General features: G+C 40.1%; 1 pseudogene; it reads left to right on the top strand.

Moving 5' to 3' along the window:
* Nucleotides 1-25107, top strand: part of LOC110502094 — a 332876-nt pseudogene that overhangs the window by 244560 nt on the left and 63209 nt on the right.

Here is a 25107-nt window from a genome sequence, read left to right as displayed (position 1 = left end):
CAAGACATTAGGATATATATCAATTGTCATTTTAGACACTCCCATTCTGGACAAGCTCACGGGACACAGTGACTGGCACACAGACATTGTGGAGCCAAGAGATAATTGGTTCCCCCTCAATCATCCCTTCACATGGTTTAAAAGATATGTTTACATATGAAGACAAGCTTGACCTCTCCCCTCTCTGCGGCCCAAGTAACTGAACCCAACAGTATTATCCAAAAATAGACATTCTAATGACATATCTCACATAAGCATGCAATAAAATGAATAAAACATTTTATTTATAAATGTTACCTAAATAATTATGATTCTGCCACGACAAGGGTTAGTGCTGAGTCCAGGGTTGGTGCTGCTGTTGGGGCTGGAACTGGGAAGAATTGGGTTGATGTTGGGACCGGATTGAAACTCGTGCTGTACCAGGACTGGAAAACCAGTGATTGGTGCTGGGTCTGGTGCTAGGACTCTGGGCCTTGGAGAAAAACAGGAACATTGGTTGGTGCTGGGTTTGGGATCTGTAGAGGGGAGGAAAGACAACCTGGGGAGCAAGCAGGCACACATGGGAGCCCTAGACCCATAGTTCTTTGGTGGTACTTCCCTGTGATCTTTGGTACCTCCTCTGTATCTCATCTGGTGGTCTGATGCTGGGACTGGCCAATGTTTTAATTTAACACTGGTTCCAGTGTGTACATGGTCCCACTCTTTGTGTTGATTTAACCAGTGGTGTAACATACTTAAGTATTTATTTTTATTGAACCCTTATTTTACCAGGTAAGTTGACTTAAAACACATTCTCATTTACAGCAACAACCTGGGGAATAGTTACAGGGGATAGGAGGAGGGATGAATGAGACAATTAGAAGTTACTTTAACATATTATTTAAGTCGTTTTTTGGGGTATCTGTACTTTATTTTACAATTTTTTATTTTTGATGACTTATACTTTTACTTCACTACATTCCTAAATAAAATAAAATCATGTACTATTTACTCCATACATTTACACTGACACCCCAAAAAACACTAAATTGCTTAGCAGGACTGGAAAATGGTCCAATTCATGCACTTCTCAAGAGAACATGCCTGGTCATCCCTACTACTTCTGATCTGGCGGACTCACTAAAGACACATGCTACGTTTGTAAATGATTTCTGAGTGTTGGAGTGTGCCCCTGGCTATCTATAAATAAAAATAAAGAAAACAAGGAAATGGTGCAATCTGGTTTGCTTAATATAAGGAATTTGAAAATACTTATACTTTACTTTTGATTCTTAAGTATATTTTAAACCAAACACCTTTAGATTTTTACTCAAGTATTATTTTACTGGGTGACTTTCACTTTTACTTGAGTGATTTTCTATTAAGGTATCTTTACCTAGAATGTGTTGTGTATAGTTAAGTGAGTGTTGTTGAAAGACAATTAGGCACAATTGAATAATGCAACTGAATGTCCATCTGTCTCTGCATAGCATTTTACTGTATCGACCAGCTGCTGAAAAGCCTGAGTAAATGGAATATAAACTATTATTTGTTAAATTTGTCTAGACTAAAAATGCTTAATTACTTTTTTGTTTGTGTGATGTCAGTGCAAGTGTTGGCCTGGATTCCGGCTGAAAGATGATGGGAAAACGTGCGTGGACGTTAACGAATGTTCCTCCAGCCTGCCCTGCAGCCAGCGTTGCATCAACACCTACGGCTCCTTCAAGTGTCTGTGTGTAGAAGGCTACGAAGCCCTGGAGAGAAACCCCAACACCTGCAAGGCTCTCTCAGGTAAGGCTATTTACATGTCTTGGCAGCAAGCTTGTACTATAATATACTGTAGTCCGTTGGATTAATTCACTAGTGATATACAGTATTTTACATAATTTAAATTGAAGTTTAAGTGTTATTCTAAATTATGTTTACCTGCATGTATATTTAGAAATGTCGAGCTTGTACTGTAATATACTGGTACTGTAGTCTGATCAGGGCCGGATTAATGCAGGGGCTTACCGGGGCTGAAACCCCTGGCCCTTGGGGGCCCAACAGGCAGCAAATAAAAAATATGTATGTATGTGTATATATATATATATATGTATGTATGTATGTATGTATGTATGTATGTATGTATGTATGTATGTATGTATGTATGTATGTATGTATGTATGTGTGTATATAAACACACATTATACAGTATATACTGTAACCGACAACCACAGGAGGATTCAGGAGCCCACTCTCAGTGAGTGTAGACAGCCAGCTGCTGCCACTCTGCTTATAATCAGATGGGGGAGGAGAGGAGTTAGGGGGCCCACATGGGTAACTTGGAGGACCTGCCTTGATTAGGTAACTGATTCATAAATAAATTGGTCAATTGTGTGAGTCAGGGGCTGGGCCCAAGTCGGAAAAATAAATACTAATTTTTATACTAAAATAAAAATTAAGTTATTATTATATATTTTTTTTTCAACCACAGGAGCCGCTCTCAATGTTCAAAATACACCAGAGAGCATACTTTAGCCATAGAGGATCAATAGTTTAAAAAAACAAACTGTGGATTACAGTTTTTGACAATTGCTTACACATTCTGGAATCATAGCTCCTTTTCTCTAGACTCAAAACACACACTTAACATGCGAAAAGTCACACGTCTCTTGCAAAACGAAACACTTCATTCAAAACTATTTGAACTCTTCTCAAAATGGTGTTTTTAAATCAAAACTCTAACACACAAACCATCAAATGATTAGCTCTTATACACGCCAACTACACACGGATGTGACAAATGTAAAACACTACTATCTTGTGTCTTTTGCATGTTCAGTGTGCAGTGGAGTCCACGGCAGTTTGTCATAGCACTCACACGTACATGTATGTGCACAAATATATACAGTATGTATGCATATTCAGTATATACAGTGCCTTGCGAAAGTATTCGGCCCCCTTGAACTTTGCGACCTTTTGCCACATTTCAGGCTTCAAACATAAAGATATAAAACTGTATTTTTTTGTGAAGAATCAACAACAAGTGGGACACAATCATGAAGTGGAACGACATTTATTGGATATTTCAAACTTTTTTAACAAATCAAAAACTGAAAAATTGGGCGTGCAAAATTATTCAGCCCCCTTAAGTTAATACTTTGTAGCACCACCTTTTGCTGCGATTACAGCTGTAAGTCGCTTGGGGTATGTCTCTATCAGTTTTGCACATCGAGAGACTGAAATGTTTTCCCATTCCTCCTTGCAAAACAGCTCGAGCTCAGCGAGGTTGGATGGAGAGCATTTGTGAACAGCGGTTTTCAGTTCTTTCCACAGATTCTCAATTGGATTCAGGTCTGGACTTTGACTTGGCCATTCTAACACCTGGATATGTTTATTTTTGAACCATTCCATTGTAGATTTTGCTTTATGTTTTGGATCATTGTCTTGTTGGAAGACAAATCTCCGTCCCAGTCTCAGGTCTTTTGCAGACTCCATCAGGTTTTCTTCCAGAATGGTCCTGTATTTGGCTCCATCCATCTTCCCATCAATTTGAACCATCTTCCCTGTCCCTGCTGAAGAAAAGCAGGCTCAAACCATGATGCTGCCACCACCATGTTTGACAGTGGGGATGGTGTGTTCAGCTGTGTTGCTTTTACGCCAAACATAACGTTTTGCATTGGTTTCATCTGACCAGAGCACCTTCTTCCACATGTTTGGTGTGGTGTGTCTCCCAGGTGGCTTGTGGCAAACTTTAAACAACACTTTTAATGGATATCTTTAATAAATGGCATTCTTCTTGCCACTCTTCCATAAAGGCCAGATTTGTGCAATATACGACTCATTGTTGTCCTATGGACAGAGACTCCCACCTCAGCTGTAGATCTCTGCAGTTCATCCAGAGTGATCATGGGCCTCTTGGCTGCATCTCTGATCAGTCTTCTCCTTGTATGAGCTGAAAGTTTAGAGGGACGGCCAGGTCTTGGTAGATTTGCAGTGGTCTGATACTCCTTCCATTTCAATATTATCGCTTGCACAGTGCTCCTTGGGATGTTTAAAGCTTGGGAAATCTTTTTGTATCCAAATCCGGCTTTAAACTTCTTCACAACAGTATCTCGGACCTGCCTGGTGTGTTCCTTGTTCTTCATGATGCTCTCTGCGCTTTTAACGGACCTCTGAGACTATCACAGTGCAGGTGCATTTATACGGAGACTTGATTACACACAGGTGGATTGTATTTATCATCATTAGTCATTTAGGTCAACATTGGATCATTCAGAGATCCTCACTGAACTTCTGGAGAGAGTTTGCTGCACTGAAAGTAAAGGGGCTGAATAATTTTGCACGCCCAATTTTTCAGTTTTTGATTTGTTAAAAAGTTTGAAATATCCAATAAATGTCGTTCCATTTCATGATTGTGTCCCACTTGTTGTTGATTCTTCACAAAAAAATACAGTTTTATATCTTTATATTTGAAGCCTGAAATGTGGCAAAAGGTCGCAAAGTTCAAGGGGGCCGAATACTTTCGCAAGGCACTGTATTTACACTATAAACAGAAATGCACAGGAGGAAAAAAATAAATGTATTTCTTTCTCAAAACAGTGTATTTTCATCCAGATTTTGGGATGAACAGTAAGAGACAAAACAAGTACAGTAGAAGATAAACAAATAGACTTGTTACTGTAAAGAAAAAAACAATTAGGGTGCATTTGTCTCCTATTTTGAGCTGGCTACAGCACCTCATCAACATCACAAGCGATGTTCTCTCTGGCTAAACAGCAATGGACGTAGCCCTGGCATGCCCCCTAGTCTATGTCACCACAGGCCTCCTCCATTGCCTGGAGAAGGGGTATGCGTTGGTGGGGTTGGCGATCGTATACCTTCCAATGTCACCACGAAAATAACTCTTCTATTGGGTTTAGAAAAGGAGAATATGATGGCAGGTTGAGCATCAAAACTTGCGGATGGTCAATTAACCAGTTGTGGACCAGAGCAGCCCAGTGGAAACTTACGTTGTCCCAGATGACAACAAACCCGGACTGCTCTGGCCCATTCTGGCCCATTCTGGCCCATTCTTCTGGTCATTGGGAATGAGGATATTATGCAGGGTGTCAAGGAAGGTGATAATGTGGGCAGTATTGTGAGGACCAAGAGTGGCATGATGATGAAGGATACCCTTCTGACTAATGGCTGCACACATTGATGTTGCTACCACGCTGTCCAGGGACACTCACGATGGTGCGGTGTCCTATGGGGTTTCTTCCCCTACGTCTTGTTTCGGGTAGGTTAAAGCCGACCTCATCAAAGTAGACAAAATCATGATGCTCTGCAGCAGCATCTAGTTCCATAACTCTCTGACAAGACTAAACATTATTGTATGACAGTATGAATAGACAGAGCAGTCAATATGCAGCACAATACACTGAAATACAGTACCAATTACAGGTTAATATAACTTACTTGTATGTATTCATAGTGCAGTTGTTTCACTCTGTCAGAATTTAGTTCAAATGGTACTCTGTAGAGCTGCTTCCTACAAATCTGATGCCGTTTCAGGAGACGGCCGAGTGCAGATAAACTCACCCTATTTATGTTACCGAATGTTGTCTTTTCAGTGATGATGTGGTGTTGCAATTGTCGTAAACGTATGCTCTTGTTTGAAATGACCATATTCACTATGTGTTGTTCCTGCTCTGCTGTGAACAGACCGTTTCTTCCTCCATTGAATGGTCATCTAGCAATTCTGCAAAAACATGATGTGAATGGTTAGGGTGCAGGATTTCTTTCAGTATGAAATAAAATGATATGGCAGTGCTGTAAGTGCTACAGTGTTGTATGTACAGTAGCATGGTAGGTTTACTTACCTGTTCTCATTTTGAAATGTCCAAATGACACTTGCTGCAGTGTAGTGGGCTCAAGTTAGGCTGGATCCTCTACCCAGCCTCCCTGAAACTCAAACCATGGTTGACCACATGGTCAACCAAAGTGGCCCGGATGTCATCTGTGATTGTTCTCCTTCATCCTTCCTTGTCTTCGTCCTCTTCCTTGTCCTTGACCTCCTCCTTGTCCTCGTCCCCCTCTTACTCTCACTCCTCTTCCTCTAACTCTCTCTCCAAAATTGGCCTCCATTGTTGTCCAAACCAAGAAAGCCAACCTGAAGCCTATTTATAGTGCTCAAGCTCTGATTTCTAAGTGAAGAAATGAGCTGTGTATTTTCACATGTGAGCACTGGGTGTAGGTAATCGCTAAATGAGAGTGGCATTTTGAATGGCAGTGTTTTCCAAATGATTATATTTCTAGAGTTGGTTGCGGCTGTCTGTTTGCCTTTTGCACATTTCTAAATACAATTGCACGAAAAACGTACAGTTTGGAAGGCAAATGTCTACTACTGAAAAGAGAAGACTAATCTGTCCGTAGAACCAATAGAACAAATGTTTCTCAACGACCCAATTTTTAGAGAACAGCAGCACTGTTTTACAAAGTAACGTTAGCTCATCTTGAGATAAGCTATTGCCACGATGAGCGCATCAGCCATCAATCACCGGGAGTAGTAACCTATCTTTAGGTGAGTCAATATGACACTGGCAATTATAATTAGTAGCCTGTAATGTAAGCTCATGTCTTCTGACGTAGAATTGCATGAAATGTGTTTTGAGACTGATGGAATGGTTCCAATTAAAGAAATGTTTACCTTTTTCTCCCAAATTTCATGGTATCCAATTGGTAGTTAGTCATTTCTCATCGCTGCAACTCCCGTACAGACTCGGGAGAGGCGAAGGTTGAGAGCTCCAAAACACAACCCAACCAAGCCGCACTGCTTCTTGACACAAAGCCCACTTAACCCGCCACAGGAGTCGCTAGTGCGCGATGGGACCCTCCCCTAATCCGGTCGACGTTGGGCCAATTGTGTGCTGCCCCATGGGTCTCCCAGTAGTGGCCGGCTGCAACAAAGCCTGTATTCGAACCCAGAATTTCTAGTGGCACAGCCTTAGACCACTGCGCCACACTGGAGGCATTTACCTTATTCTAAAGGATGTTTATGGTTCTCTTCCTTTCAGTGGAGGAACCTTTTCTCGTACTGGCAGATCATCATGAAATCCGGAAACTAAGTGTGGATGGATCAAATTACACCATTTTGAAACAGGTAAGAGGAAACCATTTATCTACACAAGTGGTAGTATTTGTTTTAAACTGATGCCAAAATATGCATAGGAATCCCTAGTATGTCTGTCACTCTGTTTTGGCAAAATAAGAACAACTCAGGGTAAAATGACAGAAACCAGAAAATCAAGTGAATACAATTAGATCTTTAACCATAGCCGGTTTGCATATATTTGTCACTGTCAGTCAGATTACCTTGCAACTACTCTGCCATTTTGTTGATATTTTAAATGTTACAATTGTACACATTTAGCAGACGGTCTTATCCAGAGTGACATATAATTAGTGGATTCATCGTAGATCTTTCATGCAGTCAGATGACCAAATCGCCCTATAGTGGCCCCTTTAGGACAAAAATACCTCTTTTACTCTCTTTTCTCTTTACTGATGATATTTTTCATAATTAATAAACATTTTTTTTTTAAATGTAATATTGGGATTCAAACTGTTATACATTTCAACTTTATCTTTACATATGATATGGTGCAGGTTCTTTCTTTTTTCTAAGCACATAACCTTGTGTGTGAGGTGTATCCTTTTGTGTAAAAGTAGATACGTTTCAGACTACCAAGAAACACTCTGTGACCCTTTTATTTCCCGCTACAGTAAAAGGTCAAAACACTGCACACAGCTGATAATATAACGTTAGAAATATCAGTCCTGCTTTAAATGACATTCAGCTTATAAAGGCTTCATAATGCCTTCATAAGCATGACATGAATGTGTTACAAAGCATCTATATAGGCCGTCATTGTAAATAAGAATTTGTTCTGAACTGACTTGCCTAGTTAAATGAAGGTTAAATGTTTTTTTAATGACATAATAACCACGTGATGCTTTGTAAAGGGTTCATACATGTGGCATAACTGTGTGACATAATCAAAAATGTCAAATGTGACATAATCCACTATGTTGAATATGATTTAAACATGTGCTTAATAAATGTCATTTTATTTGGTTATTCCAAAATTCACTACAGTTTAAAATGTTCAACAAGTTAAAATTCAAATCCATAGAAATCCATTCAAATTAGGTAAAATAAACTAATGGTCATCCAATCAAAAAAACAAAGCAATCAATGAATCAAAAAATAATCAGAAAATGCTGTCAGTCCAGTCAGTCATGCCACAATATGTCTGTGTCTTTGTGTTGGTGGAGGGGAAGGGGTGGGTCTGTGCTGGCAGTTGCTCAAAGGATTTGGCAGTTGTGGTTGATCGGTGCTGTGTCCAGGGTTGGGGTTGGGGCCGGGACTGGAAGTCACGCTGGACCCGGGACTGGAGGCCAAGGGTTGGTGCTGGTCTAGTGCTGCAGAACGGGGGGAAAAACACGAATCGGGAAGTGGGGCAGGTGCTGGGTCGGGATCTGGATCTGGATCTGTAACGGGGAGGAAGGACAACCTGTGGAGCAAGTAGACACAAGGGAGCCCTAGACCCAGAGATCAAAGGTGGTGCTTCCCAGTGGCCTGTTCGCTCCGGGTGACGGTGAATTCTTTGGTCCCTCCTCCGCGCCTCGTCTGGTGGTCTGATGCTGGGACTGGCCAATGGGATCTGGATTTGTGTTGGATCTACAGAGGCGAGGAAGGACAACCTGAGGAGCAAGCAGACACACAAGGGAGCCCTAGACCCAGAGGTCAAATGTTGCACTCCCCTGTAGTCCACTCGCTCCAGATGAAGGTCTGTGCTTTATAAAGAATGACATGTTGTGCTGAAGGATGGCACATGCTCTGAATTGAATTCACGTTTGTCACATTACACCTAATCTCGTTCCCAGACACTTCCACCCACCCTTCATTATCTAGGTTTAGGTTTCAAATCTAATTTGAAGAAGAGATATTGTGGAAATGGGTAGGGTTTAGTCATAATTATGATTTTGTGGCTGTGTTAACTAGTGTCGACCAGGGGGAATGATGACAAATACTTTACTCAGTAAGGTCACTCCCATAGAATTCAATGGTCACTTCCAGTAAGGCCAACTTTGAATGGTTGGGGACGACATTATACCAAGAAACACTTACCGTATTGAAAGTGGCTTTCTTATGGAACTAAGTCACATTCCTCGCACACGACGTTATAATGAGGGAATGGGAACAGAAGAGGAATGATTACCTGGTGCGGTAGTCTCAGGTTCGACTACTCCAAATCATCTTGGCTCTGACACACACAAACACAAGCTTTGCAGGTCCATCAAATTCAAATACCTTTCATCAAATTGAAATGCCCTTCACACCCTACAGTAACCTGTGGATCATGAGCACCTTGAAAAATCAGCAGTACATTAATAACATATTTATTGACAATTTATGTAGTGTCCTGTAATACTTTGTTTGAAGTGAGATGACTTCGATCATTCATAGCAAATCCATAAATACTCTATATCGCATGTGTCTGCACTTACTTTAAACTTCTTAGGGATATCCCCCTTTTTTTCAATTTTCACCTAAAATGACATACCCAAATCATCTAACTGCCTGTAGCTCAGGCCCTGAAGCAAGGATATAAACAATATAAGTCACCGAAATTATTTGAAATAATGATTGAGGTAGCTATATATAATATAACTCAACACTTAACTACTAAAACTAATTTGAATTACAATAAATAAAAGCCTTTTAAAAGGATCCAACCCTTTTTTTCCATTTTCGACCTAAAATGCCTGTAGCTCAGGACCTGAAGCAAGGATATGCATATTCTTGATACTATTTTAAATGAAACACTTTGAAGTTTGTGGAAATGTGAAATTAATGTAGGAGAATATAACACATTAGATCTGGTAAAAGACAATACATTGACATTTTTTATTTTTTGTACCATCTTTGAATTGCAAGAAAAAAGGCCATAATGCATAATTCCAGCCCAGGCACAATTTAGATATTGGCCACTAGATGGCAACAGTGTATGTGCAAAGTTTTAGACTGATCCAATGAACCATTGCATATCTGTCCAAAATGTTGTATCGAGACTGCCCAAACGTGCCTAATTTGTTTATTAATACATTTTCAAGTTCATAATTGTGCACTCTCCTCAACAATAGTATGGTATTCTTTCACTGTAATAGCTACTGTAAATTGGACAGTGCAGTTAGATTAACAAGAATGTAATCTTTCTGCCCATAACAGATATGTCTATGTCTTGGGAATTTATTTTGTAACTTACAACCTCATGCTAATCACATTAGCCTACATTATCTCAATGGGACACTTTGGGACACTGATCCCGTAGAGGTTAATGTAATAGTTTTTCTCTGTCCAGTGGCACCACAAGTCGGCATTTGATTTGCGAACTCATCACATGTGCGCCTATTGTGCTACAGAAACAAGAACAGTGCAGGGCATGTGCACTGAATTAAAGGGAAACTACACTCAAAAATCTAATTTTCTTAGATTTTTTCCAGACCTCAAAAGTCGTTCCCTGATGTGGTTTAAGCATTGTTGGGAACACAGAAAATCCTTTCTTTTTTTTAAATTAAAAAAGTATGACAAAATTGGTGAAAAACAGGAAAAAAATTAGGAAATCCGAAACCTGGAAAAAGAAAACCGAGAAAACTGAAGAGGTTGTGCCATCCTAGAAATGTTTTAGAGTAATATAATATGCACAATTTAGCAGAAGCAAACACTTTTATCCAAAACTACTTAGTCATGCATGCATACATTTTTACGTATGGGTGGTCCCGGTGGTTATGTCAAAGAGTTATGCCATATTATGACCCCTTTATAGAGGATTACATATGGTTATAAATGATTTGTGACACATTTATGAAGTGTTTATGAAGGCTTTATAAGCTAGCTCCACGTCACTTAAAGCGGGACCAATATGTCTATCTTTATCTTCACTATTAATTTCATTTTTTTTTGTTTCTTTTCACATTGTTTATTGTTTATTTCACTTGCTTTGGCAATGTAAACATGTTTCCCATGCCAATAAAGCCCCTTTGAAGGAGAGAGAGAGTGAATCATCTCTAATGAGTCACACAGGGTCATGAAATGAAACAGCCAGCACTGTGAAACCTTTAAATGGTGCAAAACTTAAGATCTGTATAGTGACATGTCTGTAATAACAATGGGCCCACACTCCGACCCTTAGCAAAACACCCTCATGTAGCTCAGTTACATTTAGTGTCTTCTTTGGACCGAGTACTGACAACTTTTCGTATATCATTGTCTAAGCTAATTGATACATGTACAGTTCTTGTTTGTATTCGTCATTTGCTATCTTTATATATTATTTTGTAAGTGCTCCAGGTTACTTAGATACAGGTATAGCTATTTGGAAAGATACTTCACATCAGAATCATTTTTAGCTATACGAGGCCTAGGTAGCCTTGCCTGACCTTGTCATGAAGTTGAGATGAGAGTTGTGAAGTTGTCAGAAAAGCCACAGCGGCTTACTTCTTACAGAGAGAGCTCTATATTATATATCCTGTCTATCCATCTACCTTCAGGCAACACATTACATCCCTCTGTCATTCTCCAGCTTGTCAACCTTCCAATTTCAATGTGATTATTCACCCGTCCTCCCTGTGGGGGAGTTGACCTGCCCATGTTGATTGGCAGAGGGAAATAGTCTTACCCAGATCCCTCTGGAGAGCCTATTTCAATCACTGTTAGGTCTCATCACTACTGCCATGTTATCACATGTTCATTATGTGAATCACACACTCTGAGAATGGAGTTTAAGCTGGGGGAATTCTATAGGGGCCTATTGAGAACCATCTCCTCCTCTCCTGACTGTTCTGTTGAGTGGCCTGGCTGGCCTCAGCAGCAATAATTCACTTTAATCACCATGCTAGCTTTAATGGTAGCTAAAGTGGGGGATCTGCATAATATATGCATATTACAGCTGTCTCTACTAAGTGGCCCCGCTGCATTGCTGTCTGGCTAACACTCCACTGACCTCGTGTCAATGTATCACACCATCACATGTTCAATGTAGATCATACCACTAATGATTTTATGTAAATCTGAGATTACCTAATCAGTGTAAAATATTAAACATTAACATCACATGGAATGTATCTCGCCTTATCAAACTACAAATATATTTGAGGCTTACCATCTCCCCCGTTATCATATAGTTAGGCCTACAATAGGCATTATTAGACCTGATGATAGGCCTACATACAAAGGCCTACTTTAGACCTCAGTCTTTCCTTCTTTTGTAATATACCATGTAAATGATTGAGTCTGTCTGTGTGCAGTTCTTCCTACCAGAGAGCTGCTGGTTGCACTTAAGAGCTGTGCTGCTCTGAGAGAGAAGAAAGAGACCTCTCTGCTCCCACGGAGAGGTCCCTGAGGACTCTTTGGCGCAGGCAGTCTTTGAGGGTGTTGATGATCTGATGAAGATGTCTGGTACAGCCTGTCAAGATTCTCTGACACCTTATCCTGGCACCCGCTGTGCAGCCCAGTAGGGGAGGTGCGATTGTTTAGGGAGACGTTCCTGTCTGACTGGCAGGGGGGTCTTCTTAGCATGACAGCAAGAGATGTACCTCGCTCTTATTTCTTTGATAGCTAAGGCTCCTCTTGGTCGGGCTTCAGTTTTCACTGGGTTTAAGAATATAGCTGGAGGCAGTCACTGCAACTCACGGGGGAAATCATCCAAAATCAATATTGTTACTGCATTTCACAGGTGGACACATTAACTAGGCCTAAGTGTGTTTACAGGTCATTATGTGTGTATTACTTGCATCTGTGAAACACCCAGTTTCAGAGTCTCACTGAAGAATATGCCCTCACTTGTAAATGCTCTCTTAGAGGACATTTACATTACTGAAGCAATGAATGAAAGGTTACCATGATGTACCAATTAATCACAACATTTATTTTTTTAAATTCTGCTTTTGAATGTTGCTTATTTTCTAAATTGCACTCAATTGCAATTCGAAAAGTAATTTAACTAGTGAAAGGAGTGTTTCATGTAGCATTTGTCACCATTTACACGGTAGCTTCCACCTTTATATGTAGGTTTGGGTCATTGGGGCACTCACTATTAATGTCTGACTGATTACCGTTGTTTGTTTCCTGCTGTTTTTCTATGTGGTTTGTGTATGTAATGTTTGAACTGGGGTAATATTTTCCTCTTCTAGGACAATAAATATAAACAAATCTAATAATGTCTATCTTATATCCAGGGCCTGAACAACATCATTCACATAGACTTTGACTACAGGAAAGAGTTCATCTACTGGATAGACTCTTCCAGACCCAGCGGACGGAAGATCAACAGAATGAGACTCAATGGGAGTGACCTTAAGGTACTGCTGCTAGAGGGAAGTCATTTATATGTAGCATGCACTTAGCATCAAACACTCTTAACAACACAACTTTTCCTGTGTTCGGGAAGTGCAGTTATAAGATTATCATATGAAAGACCAGACCAGAGACCAGGATGTAAAGTTTAAATATATGTACTAAATGCCTGCTTGTTTATTTTTAGGAAAATAGATTTTAGTTCTCAAAAATAATAACATTTGAAACAATGTTTCACAGTGTGATTCACACAATAAACAATGTTAACAAAATAATATTATAGGCCTAGTTCAATTTCAATAACTTGGGTTAAAGTATATGGTTCTACAGTATTTCAATGTACTGACCTGTTGCACCCTCTACAACCACTGTGATTATCATTTGAGAACTGTTATAATCGCCAACCGGCATACCCAGAAGGGGACTGGCCACCCCTAAGAGCCTGGTTCCTCTCTAGGTTTCTTCCTAGGTTTTGGCCTTTCTAGGGAGTTCTTCCTAGCCACCGTGCTTTTACATCTGCATTGCTTTCTGTTTGGGGTTTTAGGCTGGGTTTCTGTATAGCACTTTGTGACATCTGCTGATGTAAAAATTGTTTTATAAATACATTTGATTGATTGATTGAATACCTCTGGTAAAATTGGGTGCACCTTCGATAGTAATATCAAGTATCACCAGTAAATATCCAGATCAATTCAATATAGAAAACAAAATAACTTTCAAATCAATGTTCACAACAGTCCTACCACACATATGGAGTGATCAGTCCCATCAAACATTGTAGGGCAGTGGGGAAAGTTAACTCAAAGGTCCTCTTGAAGAGTTTAAATGTCTTTCTACGTCGCTCTCTTTGGGTAGGCTCACCATCCAATGAATCAACTGCAACGAAAACCTGACCAAGTAAATGTTCCAAAAGCACATTCAACCTCGTCTCAGTACGAGTGTGATGAACTGACCATTGATTATCAGTGTTTCTCTTAATATATTTCAAGATTTGACTAGTTATTTCTAGCTTTTAATGCAGATTCCTGACAATCACGAACAATAGAAAGTCTGTCATAAAATGTTGCTTCCTCTACAGGGTTTACTCAAGATTGGAAATGATTGAGCTGTCAATCAAAGGTGGGACCTAAGTGCACTTCTGATTGGTTATGTAATTTCTTGCATAAATACAATAATATTTAGCTCATTAGTTGACTTGGGATACAGATGTCCCTGGATGCCCCTGTGATATGGGGCGGCAAACATAGTTGGAGCATTGGGCCAGTAACCGAAAGGTTGCTAGATCGAATCCCTGAGCTGACAAGGTAAAAAACTGTCATTTTGCCCCTGAACAAGGCAGTTAACTCACTGTTCCTAGGCCGTCATTGTGAATAAGAATTTGTCCTTAACTGACTTGCCAGGGTAAATAATGATAATATGCTACCTACAGTACCATTTAGAGCTTGCTCCCCATGCTCCATTTCCCTCTCACCATCCTCTCCTGCCCTGCTGGCTTCTCTTATGTAGATGAGGATCATACTGAATGAAGTACGCACTGCAGTGTGAATCAACTTGGTTGACTCTTCAGCGGTGTGCCAAATACCTTATAAAGTGCTCAGGAACCCATTTTCCAAAAGTATCTAATGATGAACTTAGCATTAAGATTATTTTGGTGAACCAGGTCCTGGTCAAAAGTAGTGCACTATAAACGGAATAGGGTGCCATTTTGGATGCATCCTTCAATGGATATAGAGATTGAAAATGTAATTGCTCCCAATTGATGATTGTTTCCTTTCATCCTTTATAGGCAGGCATCATAATGGACTTGTATCATTTACAGAGGCAATAAACAGTGAGGCAGCGCTGTAATCAATGCCTATTAACGAGACAACGATTAGCTCTCTGGCTGAACGCAACAGGTCTGTATAATCATGGAGGTCCATTCGGGTCATGGGATTGGAGCCCAGAACACACAGACATCACGGGGTCACCTGCTGGACACCCTGACGCACCCCAACCCCCCCCCGTCCTCTCATCTCATTAGAATTGTATTTTGAGAGCAGGAGGTTCGTTCAGCTAAATTACACCCAGGCTGTGTCTCAAATGGCAACCTATTCCCTATGCAGTGCACTACTTTTGACTAGAGCTCTGACTCGGAACCAGTCACCCACAGTCCCTGTTTGAGCCTCCACCACACTCTTAGAAAATGTTATATTTTAACACATCATACATATAGTTAGGGATGACATATGCTGTTTTACTTTTAACAATCACAGTGTTGTTGTTTTATTACACAGTGTTGTATTCCACTTAAATCCACGTAAAAAATGATGTAAATGACTGGGGAAGACATTTAGAAAAAAAGTAGCCATTTAAAATGTTTATTTATTGCTCCATATACAAAATCTAACATGAAACAAATTATGTACACGCAAAATATTCATCTTTAAATATTTCTAACATGTTAGTGCCTGGTAGATACACAGTCCAGGGAAACCTACTCAGACAATTGTATACCTGAGATACAGGAGAACAGACTATTGTTGGATGTGGTAGCCATTTATTCCTTGTTAGAGACAAAAAATATCCAGATCTGGTTTACCATATACAGATGAGGTTTAACATATACAGTTAAACTGATACAGAACTTCCACTCACGGGTAGTTAAAAATAACTAACTAAGACACACCTCCAATATACTTTCCCAATGTGCCTTGCCTTTTTGAGTGAATTGTAGAGTTACCACCCATGACTGTACTGTATTTGTTGGTGACAGAGACATGCTTGTTGAATTTGTTTATTTTCAGTCATGTTACTAGTTTAGCCTTACACAGTGGTCTGAAACTCATGGTTTACAGGCCACCTCAGGCCTGCAAGTAAGGTTGCAATATTCCAGTAATTTAACAAAAATTCCCTAAAATCCTGGTTGAAGGACTCCAGATTTCCTGCTTATTCCCACCTGTTCCCAGGAAGTTCCCAACTGGGATATTTTAAAGCTACCAGAGTTGTGCAAGCCTACCTGCGAGTCACATTATGCTGGTTTGCAATGTGAGGTGTAAATTCCTATTGGAATCCAGCCAGTGCTAGGATCTCTAAAAGTTTGAATTTTTATTCAGCCGCAATCTGCATTCAGAATGACTGCCAGAGTTGAGTAAATTGTGTGGAGACTACCTAAGCCCCATTTAAACTGGAACAACCATTTCACAAACGTCTGCTAAATGCAAAAACACAGAAGTTAAACATTTGTTTTAAATCAACCTGCAGTAGTGCATGCTGGGAAATATGATAGTGATGTGCATGGTTTTGCCTAACTATCCTAACTTCTTAAAATTTGTCAGGGCTAAAATATTGCTGTGTTCGTGCTGCATTAGCATCAAATGGTCACCTCATTCAGATAAAGAGTGAATTTACCTTGTTTCGTATACCTGCTGCTGGCTGGCTGAGGCTCACTCCAAGCTGTCAGTTGTCACTTTTCAGAGAGTAAGGGCCAGTGTGTTGACTTTGGATCCGCAATGCAATTGGTCAATAATCTAACACAGCTTTCAACACATTAATTTCAGGAATTGACAAAAAATGTGTTGAGAAATGTACACGAATGTGTTAAAAATAGTGCTCACTGCCACTAGCACCCTGCCACGGCTCAGCCACAGCTAAAGGATTTGAGATAGGTCTGTTGTTTTAGCATGGAGGTTAATTATGAGAACAGTGAATAAAGCAGACCATAGTTTAAGCCCTAGAATATGACTTCTTTAAAGTATAAGACATGGAATGGGCAAAGCTAGGGGATTTGTGCTTATTTACTTCAGGGTAGAGGCAAGTTAATCGCAGTGAAATGTACTGCATATGTTTCTTCTCTTTTGCGGCGAGGAAAATAATGGTGGATATTTGCATGTACCATATTTAGACTGCCAGAAATGGATGAGTGTTTTTCTACATACATTACAATGTGTTTTCTATGGCAATGCTTGACAATGTAATTTAGACAATGATGTTATAAGTAGCCCCCTGGGTTATAGGTAATGTTCTAACTAACCCTAAACTACAATAACATTATACTGTTGCGCTGACAGAACATTACAGTGAATAATGAGTACAGTGTTTTTTTGTTAATCATAGTTCTAATCTGCCTCTCCAATAACAGCCCTTAGCAAGCCTCCAGTATGTGCGCCTCTGGGTGTTTACTCTGTGTAAACATAAGGCATGTTAATGATGAAACAGGATGATAAAGCATAATTGAAGTTAATCAGAAGCAGGAGAGGTGATTTCTCGTCTGAGTACAGCTCAGAGACCAGGGGAGCACCTCCAGTGAGGTCTGTATAAGAAAGTAGCCAGCCCGCCTAAATCAAAGACAGAGCATCATTATGTTGACTCCATTGTTTGAAATACTTCACAGCTTTTATTTGGATTGTGATTATAGTTCTTTGCTCATTGTCTATAGTCAGCAGGGTTTGGGGGACCTTACATGTTGACAAGACTCAAATCCACATGAAGAAATATTTCAAATCAATGCAACAAAAAGAGAAGCTAGACCACAGGCTCTACCTAAAGTGTTGTGTATTAACCACTCCCCCCTCTGTCTTTTTACTTCCTCCGGAGCAAGTTTCCTGACGGAAAACACTCCTCAATCTGTGACATTTTGGAGACTGTTTGAAGCTCCAGTTTAGTCTAAATTACTGCTTAGGGGACAGCCTAGTCGATTTGGCAAGGCTATATATCTCTTGCAAATGAGGATAGAGAAGGCCTCAAAGCGCATGATGTCCCTCAATGGCAGATTGCATGGGTGTTGTTGGGTCTGGAATAGTGTTTCAAGGCATCAGTTTCATGTGCCAGCTGGCACTATTATTGTTTATTCCTAACAACTTTTGCTAATTCAAAAGCTGCCTAAACTGAGAGACATTGAGTGAAAGTTGATGTATAATTCCACCATCATTAAGGATACGGTTTTTAACATTTATTTTGCAACAATCTTTCATATGTTTTGGACATTAATCATATGATGAATGTTTTGGTTGTTGTTGTTGTCATTGTCTCTGCTAGTTTTTTTTATCTCCCTCTCTCTTTCCCACCAGATAGTCCATCGGACTGCGGTCCCCAGTGCACTGGCCCTGGATTGGATAGGGAAAAACCTGTACTGGTGTGACATCGAGAGGAAGAGCCTGGAGGTGTCTAAAGCTAACGGCCTGTACCCCTCTGTCCTGGTCAGCACTGGTATCAGGAACCCTACTGACCTGGCCCTGGATCCACAGTCAGGGTACTGTATCAGACACATTGACCTCTAACCCTAACCCTACTGACCTGGCCCTGGATCCACAGTCAGGGTACTGTATCAGACAATTGGGACCTCTAACCCTAACCCCACTGACAACTTAAACAAACACTCAAGCACGACTACACACTAAGCTGGACTGTCCGACTTTCAGCAAACAGGAGGCTTGGCATTGAGGTCTGTTTATGTTAGGGCTCAATCTAGAAGAAAGGTTATTTACGTGTCAAATTACCAATTGGTGACCCCTCCCTTACGGAATTACTTGGCACATTGTTAAGCAAATGTAATATTCAAAATTGACTCTGGATAAGAGTGACTGCTAAATTACTCAAATGTAAATGTACAATGTGATGATATAGTGAGCAGTCTACTTTTACACCTGAGGGTTTTTATAGCACTGAATACTAATTTTGTTTTTTCATTGTAATTTTCCTAATGTTAACCTAGCATTCTAATGATGTTTTGTAAGAGACACCTTGTAAGACGTTTCCACATTCCTCCATGTGTAGGTATGCATTCTGGGTGGACTGCTGTGAATCTCCTCACATCAGTCGTGTGGGTATGGATGGTCGAGGGCATGCTGTTATCATCGACAAAGAGATCTACAGCCCCACTGCCCTCACTATAGATTACACCAACAAGAGGCTGTACTGGGCAGATGACAACCACATTCTGTTCGCCAACATAGACGGCTCACAGAGACACAAAGGTAAGGAAGAATATAATGTTGGACTTTTTCCACTATAAGAATATGTGATTAATCAGGGTTTCTACCTGGGTCTCCCAGCACACCACAATACCATTTCAGCTGAGCCAAAGCCTAGGCATTAGATTGGGAGCTAACGCAAGTCTTAAGGTCTCAGGCTAGGTTACTCATCACACAAGTGTGATTGCTAAGCCACCTCAATTACATGTCTGTGGTGTTCTCTCACTTTTCTCATCAACTAATGATGGGTCTACTGTTTTGTATTGTGTCTCTCTCCAGTATCCTATGATCACATTCAGGGGGTGATGGGTCTGACACTGTTTGAGGACTTTGTCTACTGGACAGATGGGAAATCCAAGTCACTCCGACGAGCACATAAAACTACTGGGGCCCAAGGAATTGAGCTGCTCAACTCCTGGCAAGCTATCAAATCTGTCAAGGTTTACCACTCACTACGCCAACCTGAAGGTAGAGTACCCCACCCAACACAGTAGTCCCCTCACTTACCCACCTGCCAACCCAAATACATGGTCATATACTGAATGGTTACATAGGTTATTACTATTATATAGTTTATGATATTATTATATAGAATGCGATTATATAGGGGATGGTATTAAGAATGTGGCTAATGTTCTATTTAATTATGCTGTACTTTCGGTTTTGTTCTCCCCCACCCTCTCTTTCTCTCCCCCCCCCCTCTCTGTGCAGTGCCCAAGCACCAGTGTCAGGTGGCCAATGGAGGATGTAGCCACTTGTGTCTCCTTTCTCCTGGCGGGGAACACAAGTGTGCTTGTCCAACTAATTTCTACCTTGCTGCTGACAACAAGACCTGCCTTTCCAACTGCACTGCAAGTCAGGTCAGTGTCTATCCCTTCTCACACTCCTCAGCACTTGTAGATATGGTAACTCTTTTGGCATAGTCTGTTATTCTATTCTGTTTTCCCTCAAGGCAGATATGTGGTTTTCATTCCCTTTCTCCTTGTTTATCACATTGTCTCTTCTCTCCTGCCATGCTTCTGCAGCTTAAGTCCCATGAAAATAGTAGTGTTTGTTTTCCTTTTGTTTGAACAACAGTTTTTTGGGATAAGTTAGAATTCTGTCTAGTTAATTTGTGTGTTCTGTAGTTCCGCTGTGGAACCGACGAGTGTATTCCTTTCTGGTGGAAGTGTGACACTGTGGATGACTGTGGCGATGGATCAGATGAGCCTGCTGACTGTCGTGAGTAACATGTTTTTTCATTTCATACCAACTATGCATTACTGGACTTCCTGACTTCCTTGTAGCTCAGTGTTAAATTAAAATGTTGCTTTCATCATATTTAATCCAATGTGACACCAATGTCGATAAAACTTAGCAAATCAACCTAATTGTAGGTACAAGACACTCTCCCCGCCTCTTGTCATGAGATGTTACTGAGAACCACGTACCAGATTTTTAACAAGGTTGTTAGCATTAGGAAAGAAAGATAATTACTTACCTCGATCTAGCTCAACATTTAGGCATAGGATAAGAACGAGAATACAGCGTCTATAAAGTGCCAATTAGACTTGCCACCTTTTGGACTGAATAATTTTTGATAAAATGTATAATTTCTCGTTCTCAGTTGCCCATTTCTGTATATTAAGCACCAACAATGTGCTTTCGTTTTGTAGCATTTCTGACAATGCTAACATTATTTAGCCAAAGCTCAGAGTTCTAAAACCGGGACCAACAACTCTGTTGCTAGCAGCTGTAGCTAGCTAACACCAGTCGGATGAGAAGCTAGCTACAAGCAAAGGAAGTTAGCTAGCTATTTTCCAATATGTTTTTCATATGGCTGAAGTCATCTGTGTAAACTAAATCAGAGCACAACCAAAATAAGCTAGCAAACATCCTTGGCCACTATCATAGCCTGTTAGCTAGCCAACTAGGCAGTAGTTACAAGCTAACTAGACTGTGCTATGGCTGTATAGATGGTGCACCAACCACAACTCAATGTCGACAATAAATCTTAGTTAGCTAAATTCTTCCATAAAACAGAGCTAGCTAAGTAAAATTCATAGTCAACACCAAACTTTGCTAATTTATAATTCATACAATCAAACTGGCTGGATTAGCTATTTCATCAATCAAAACCAGCTTCGTACAACACAAACTGTAGCTAAACATTTTCTTGCAAAGAAACAATTAGCTATGTTGAATCTAAACCTGGCCAATGCACATACAAGCAACACATCTGCTGTGCAATGCACTGTGTCTACATGCTGGCTAGCTAGTTAGCTAGATCAACACATGAGTCCGACATGTTTTTTTTAAGCAGTTCCACACATACAACAACACAGAGGTACACATGGAGTAAAACAAACATACAGTCAATAATACAGTAGAAACAAGTTCATATACGATGTGAGCAAATGAGGTGAGATAAGGGAGGTAAAGGCAAAAAAAAAGGCCATGGTGGCAAAGTAAATACAATATAGCAAGTAAAACACTGGAATGGTAGATTTGCAGTGGAAGAATGTGCAAAGTAGAAATAAAAATAATGGGGTGCAAAGGAGCAAAATAAATAAATAAAATAAATACAGTAGGGAAAGAGGTAGTTGTTTGGGCTAAATTATAGATGGGCTATGTACAGGTGCAGGAATCTGTGAGCTGCTCTGACAGCTGGTGCTTAAAGCTAGTGAGGGAGATAAGTGTTTCCAGTTTCAGAGATTTTTGTAGTTCGTTCCAGTCATTGGCAGCAGAGAACTGGAAGGAGAGGCGGCCAAAGAAAGAATTGGTTTTGGGGGTGACCAGAGAGATATACCTGCTGGAGCGCGTGCTACAGGTGGGTCATGTGAGACCAGTGAGCTGAGATAAGGGGGGACTTTACCTAGCAGGGTCTTGTAGATGACATGGAGCCAGTGGGTTTGGCGACGAGAATGAAGCGAGGGCCAGCCAACGAGAGCGTACAGGTCGCAATGGTGGGTATTATATGGGGATTAGGTGACAAAACGGAAATATTGCTGTTCGTGCATCTGGTAAATAACGATTGTTTTGTGCAACTTTAGTAACAATGGTTTTGGGAAACAGCTCTGAGATTTAATGATGCGCCTACGAAGGATCTAATGATAAACTTAGCCTAAATAAGATGCTTTTGGGAAACCTGGATAGTGCTGTCGCGGTAAACGTATGACCACCACACTCGGGGCGACAGGGTAGCCTAGTGGTTAGAGAGTTGGACTAGTAACTTAAAGGTTGTATTGAAGGAATTGAATTCCTCTGTTTTAATTCCCAATTAAAATTAAACACTGTCAATTCATAAGAATTTGTAAGACCCTTATTTTATAGAAATAGACAGAGCCCGGTCTTAAAGTCAAATAGCAGCCTTTATTCACGAGAGTACTGCCACGATACAGGTTACCACAGGTTATAAACTGAAAATGACGTCATTAGTTCAAACACCAACCCGTGTCATCTCCGTTCTAATACAAAGGCTGTATCTCAAGCCTTCCCACATCTGTCTCCCTACCAATTTAATATAATTTACGAGTCAAGGTTTTCTCGTGTAGATAAGCATTCTAGCCAGTCTGATTCATTTGTACCAAGGAACAGACAGTCATTGTTCTAACTCTTGACCTGGTCACACACATTATATTCAGTACTGGGATCAAGAAAGGAAATTCATACATATACAGTAACATAATAGTATTCTGATTAGTATATCCTGATTGAAATGTATACATAATTAGTCATTATAGATAAAAATTCCCTTAACAGGTTGCAAGTTCGAATCCCCGAGCTGACAAGGTACAAATCTGGCATTCTGCCCTGAACAGTTAACCCTAGGCCGTCATTGAAAATAATAATTTGTTCTTAACTGACTTGCCTAGTTAAATAAAGGTTTAAAAAAAAGTAGTTGCGAGTCATGACCGCAGTCAAATTCCCTTTGACCGTTGGTCATGGTAATCCCTTCCAAAACTGTGCAAATTAATGGAGCTGATGGGTAGCCTACCACACTTGCTAATGGAATCCTAAACAGCCTGCATACACATTGTTTGAAGTACAATAGACCAGCATGGCTACTTTAGTACTTTAAAGCTGTGTGCTGGAAAGTCTTGGTAGAGTATGGGTGGAGTAGTCGCTGTGATGCTCATGTGAGTTTACTTTCTTTTTTTGGCTTCAGACCAATACCTACTTCTCACAACTTAAAAAAAAAGTTTTTAATATTTATAACTCAACCTTTGAAACTATATTTTTTATTACATTTGACTTACTTTATTGCTGTGATCTTTTACTGTGATCTCTCAAATTAGGATTACAGGTTACTTGCTGTATATTATGAAATGTGGAATATGTATTAAATGCTTGCTAACATTTGCTACTTGGTTACACATGTTTTATTTGAGGGATAGTTTCAGAAATGCTGTTTTACATTAAGTCATTAAGTATTTTTTTTAGATTTCAAATGTGTAGTTTATCACCATACATGAGCATACATAATGTTCAGTGTACAAGTACTGTAATTAGCTGGTTTGCATTCCCTGACATAATGTTGCTAATACATTTTCATGCAGCTGAATTCAAATGTCAGCCTGGGAGGTTCCAGTGTGGCACTGGCCTCTGTGCTCTTCCTCCCTTCATCTGTGATGGAGAGAACGACTGTGGAGACAACTCAGATGAGGCCAACTGTGGTAAGGAGGAAGACTGGGGATGTTGCATTCCCATGCAAGTAGATGGGTGAAGTCAAATTGCGGTGGTCTGAGGAGTCTGTGATCTGTTGATATCTGGCCACAGTAGCATATCGATTAAAGAAGACGACTGTGATTGTTACTGTCCTTCACATCAAACCTGTTGATGAGAACATAGGACAGAAGCCAGCAGCTTCATACCTTTCTTACTGCTTGATACCTCTTAATGCTTTTTGTTGCAATTTAAGTATTGGTTTCTGTCACAATAAAAAGCCCATGTGGGAATGTGCTTTAATTTCAAAGCATTGTAAAACATGTTATTAACTTGTTTTTGGCTTAGCCAACATTACTTTCACTTTATCTTAAGGTGCCCTTTTGTCCTACATTTTCTTTGATGGATGCTTTTCACCTTCAATGGATGCTCCATCAGTTCTACCTCTTCTTCTCCATTTTGTCTTTCAGAGACGTACATCTGTCTGTCAGGGCAGTTCAAATGCACCCGGAAACAGAAGTGTATCCCTCTAAACCTCCGCTGTAACGGACAGGATGACTGTGGAGACGGAGAGGATGAGACAGAATGTCGTAAGAAGAAGAACCTTCTGTATTAGTACCTGACGGATTGTTTAAGGAATCTTTAGGATTACTTTTTAACTTAGGCTAGACTTTTTCTCTAAGATTATTTTCTGTTTTATAGCTTTTTCCCCCAAGTAAGAGTGAGATGGAACTTATTATGTGACGGTTTAACGGTGGCATCTGACAAGTTGAGACCAGTGAATTTATAGTAAAACTCCGACAGCCTACCCTTAGGTGCTGCCTTAAAAATATTGAGTCAGATAGTGATTAGGTATTCCAAAGGCATGCTTGATTAGCGCTTTCCCTGTGTGAGAGGATTAGCTATCATTGAATTAGAAAGTGAAAGAGAGAACAGAATAGTGAGAGGTATTTCCCTTCTGTTATGGTAACTCTAGCTATCAGCAGTAGCTTTATACGTCAGACAAATATATTTGTTTTGCCTGCCTGATTTCAAGATGGAGTGAATGTCACTATGGAGTGAGAGTCAGTATAAAAGCCTTGATTAAGGAGAGAGGCGTTCTCCCCTTGAATTATACTGTATATTTAAATGTGTAAATGTAAAAGATAT

The sequence above is a fragment of the Oncorhynchus mykiss genome, chromosome 22, assembly GCF_013265735.2.
Source record: "Oncorhynchus mykiss isolate Arlee chromosome 22, USDA_OmykA_1.1, whole genome shotgun sequence".
NCBI lineage: Eukaryota > Metazoa > Chordata > Actinopteri > Salmoniformes > Salmonidae > Oncorhynchus > Oncorhynchus mykiss.
The sequence above is the reverse complement of the archived record's forward strand: the minus strand, read 5'-3'. Positions and strand labels throughout refer to the sequence as shown.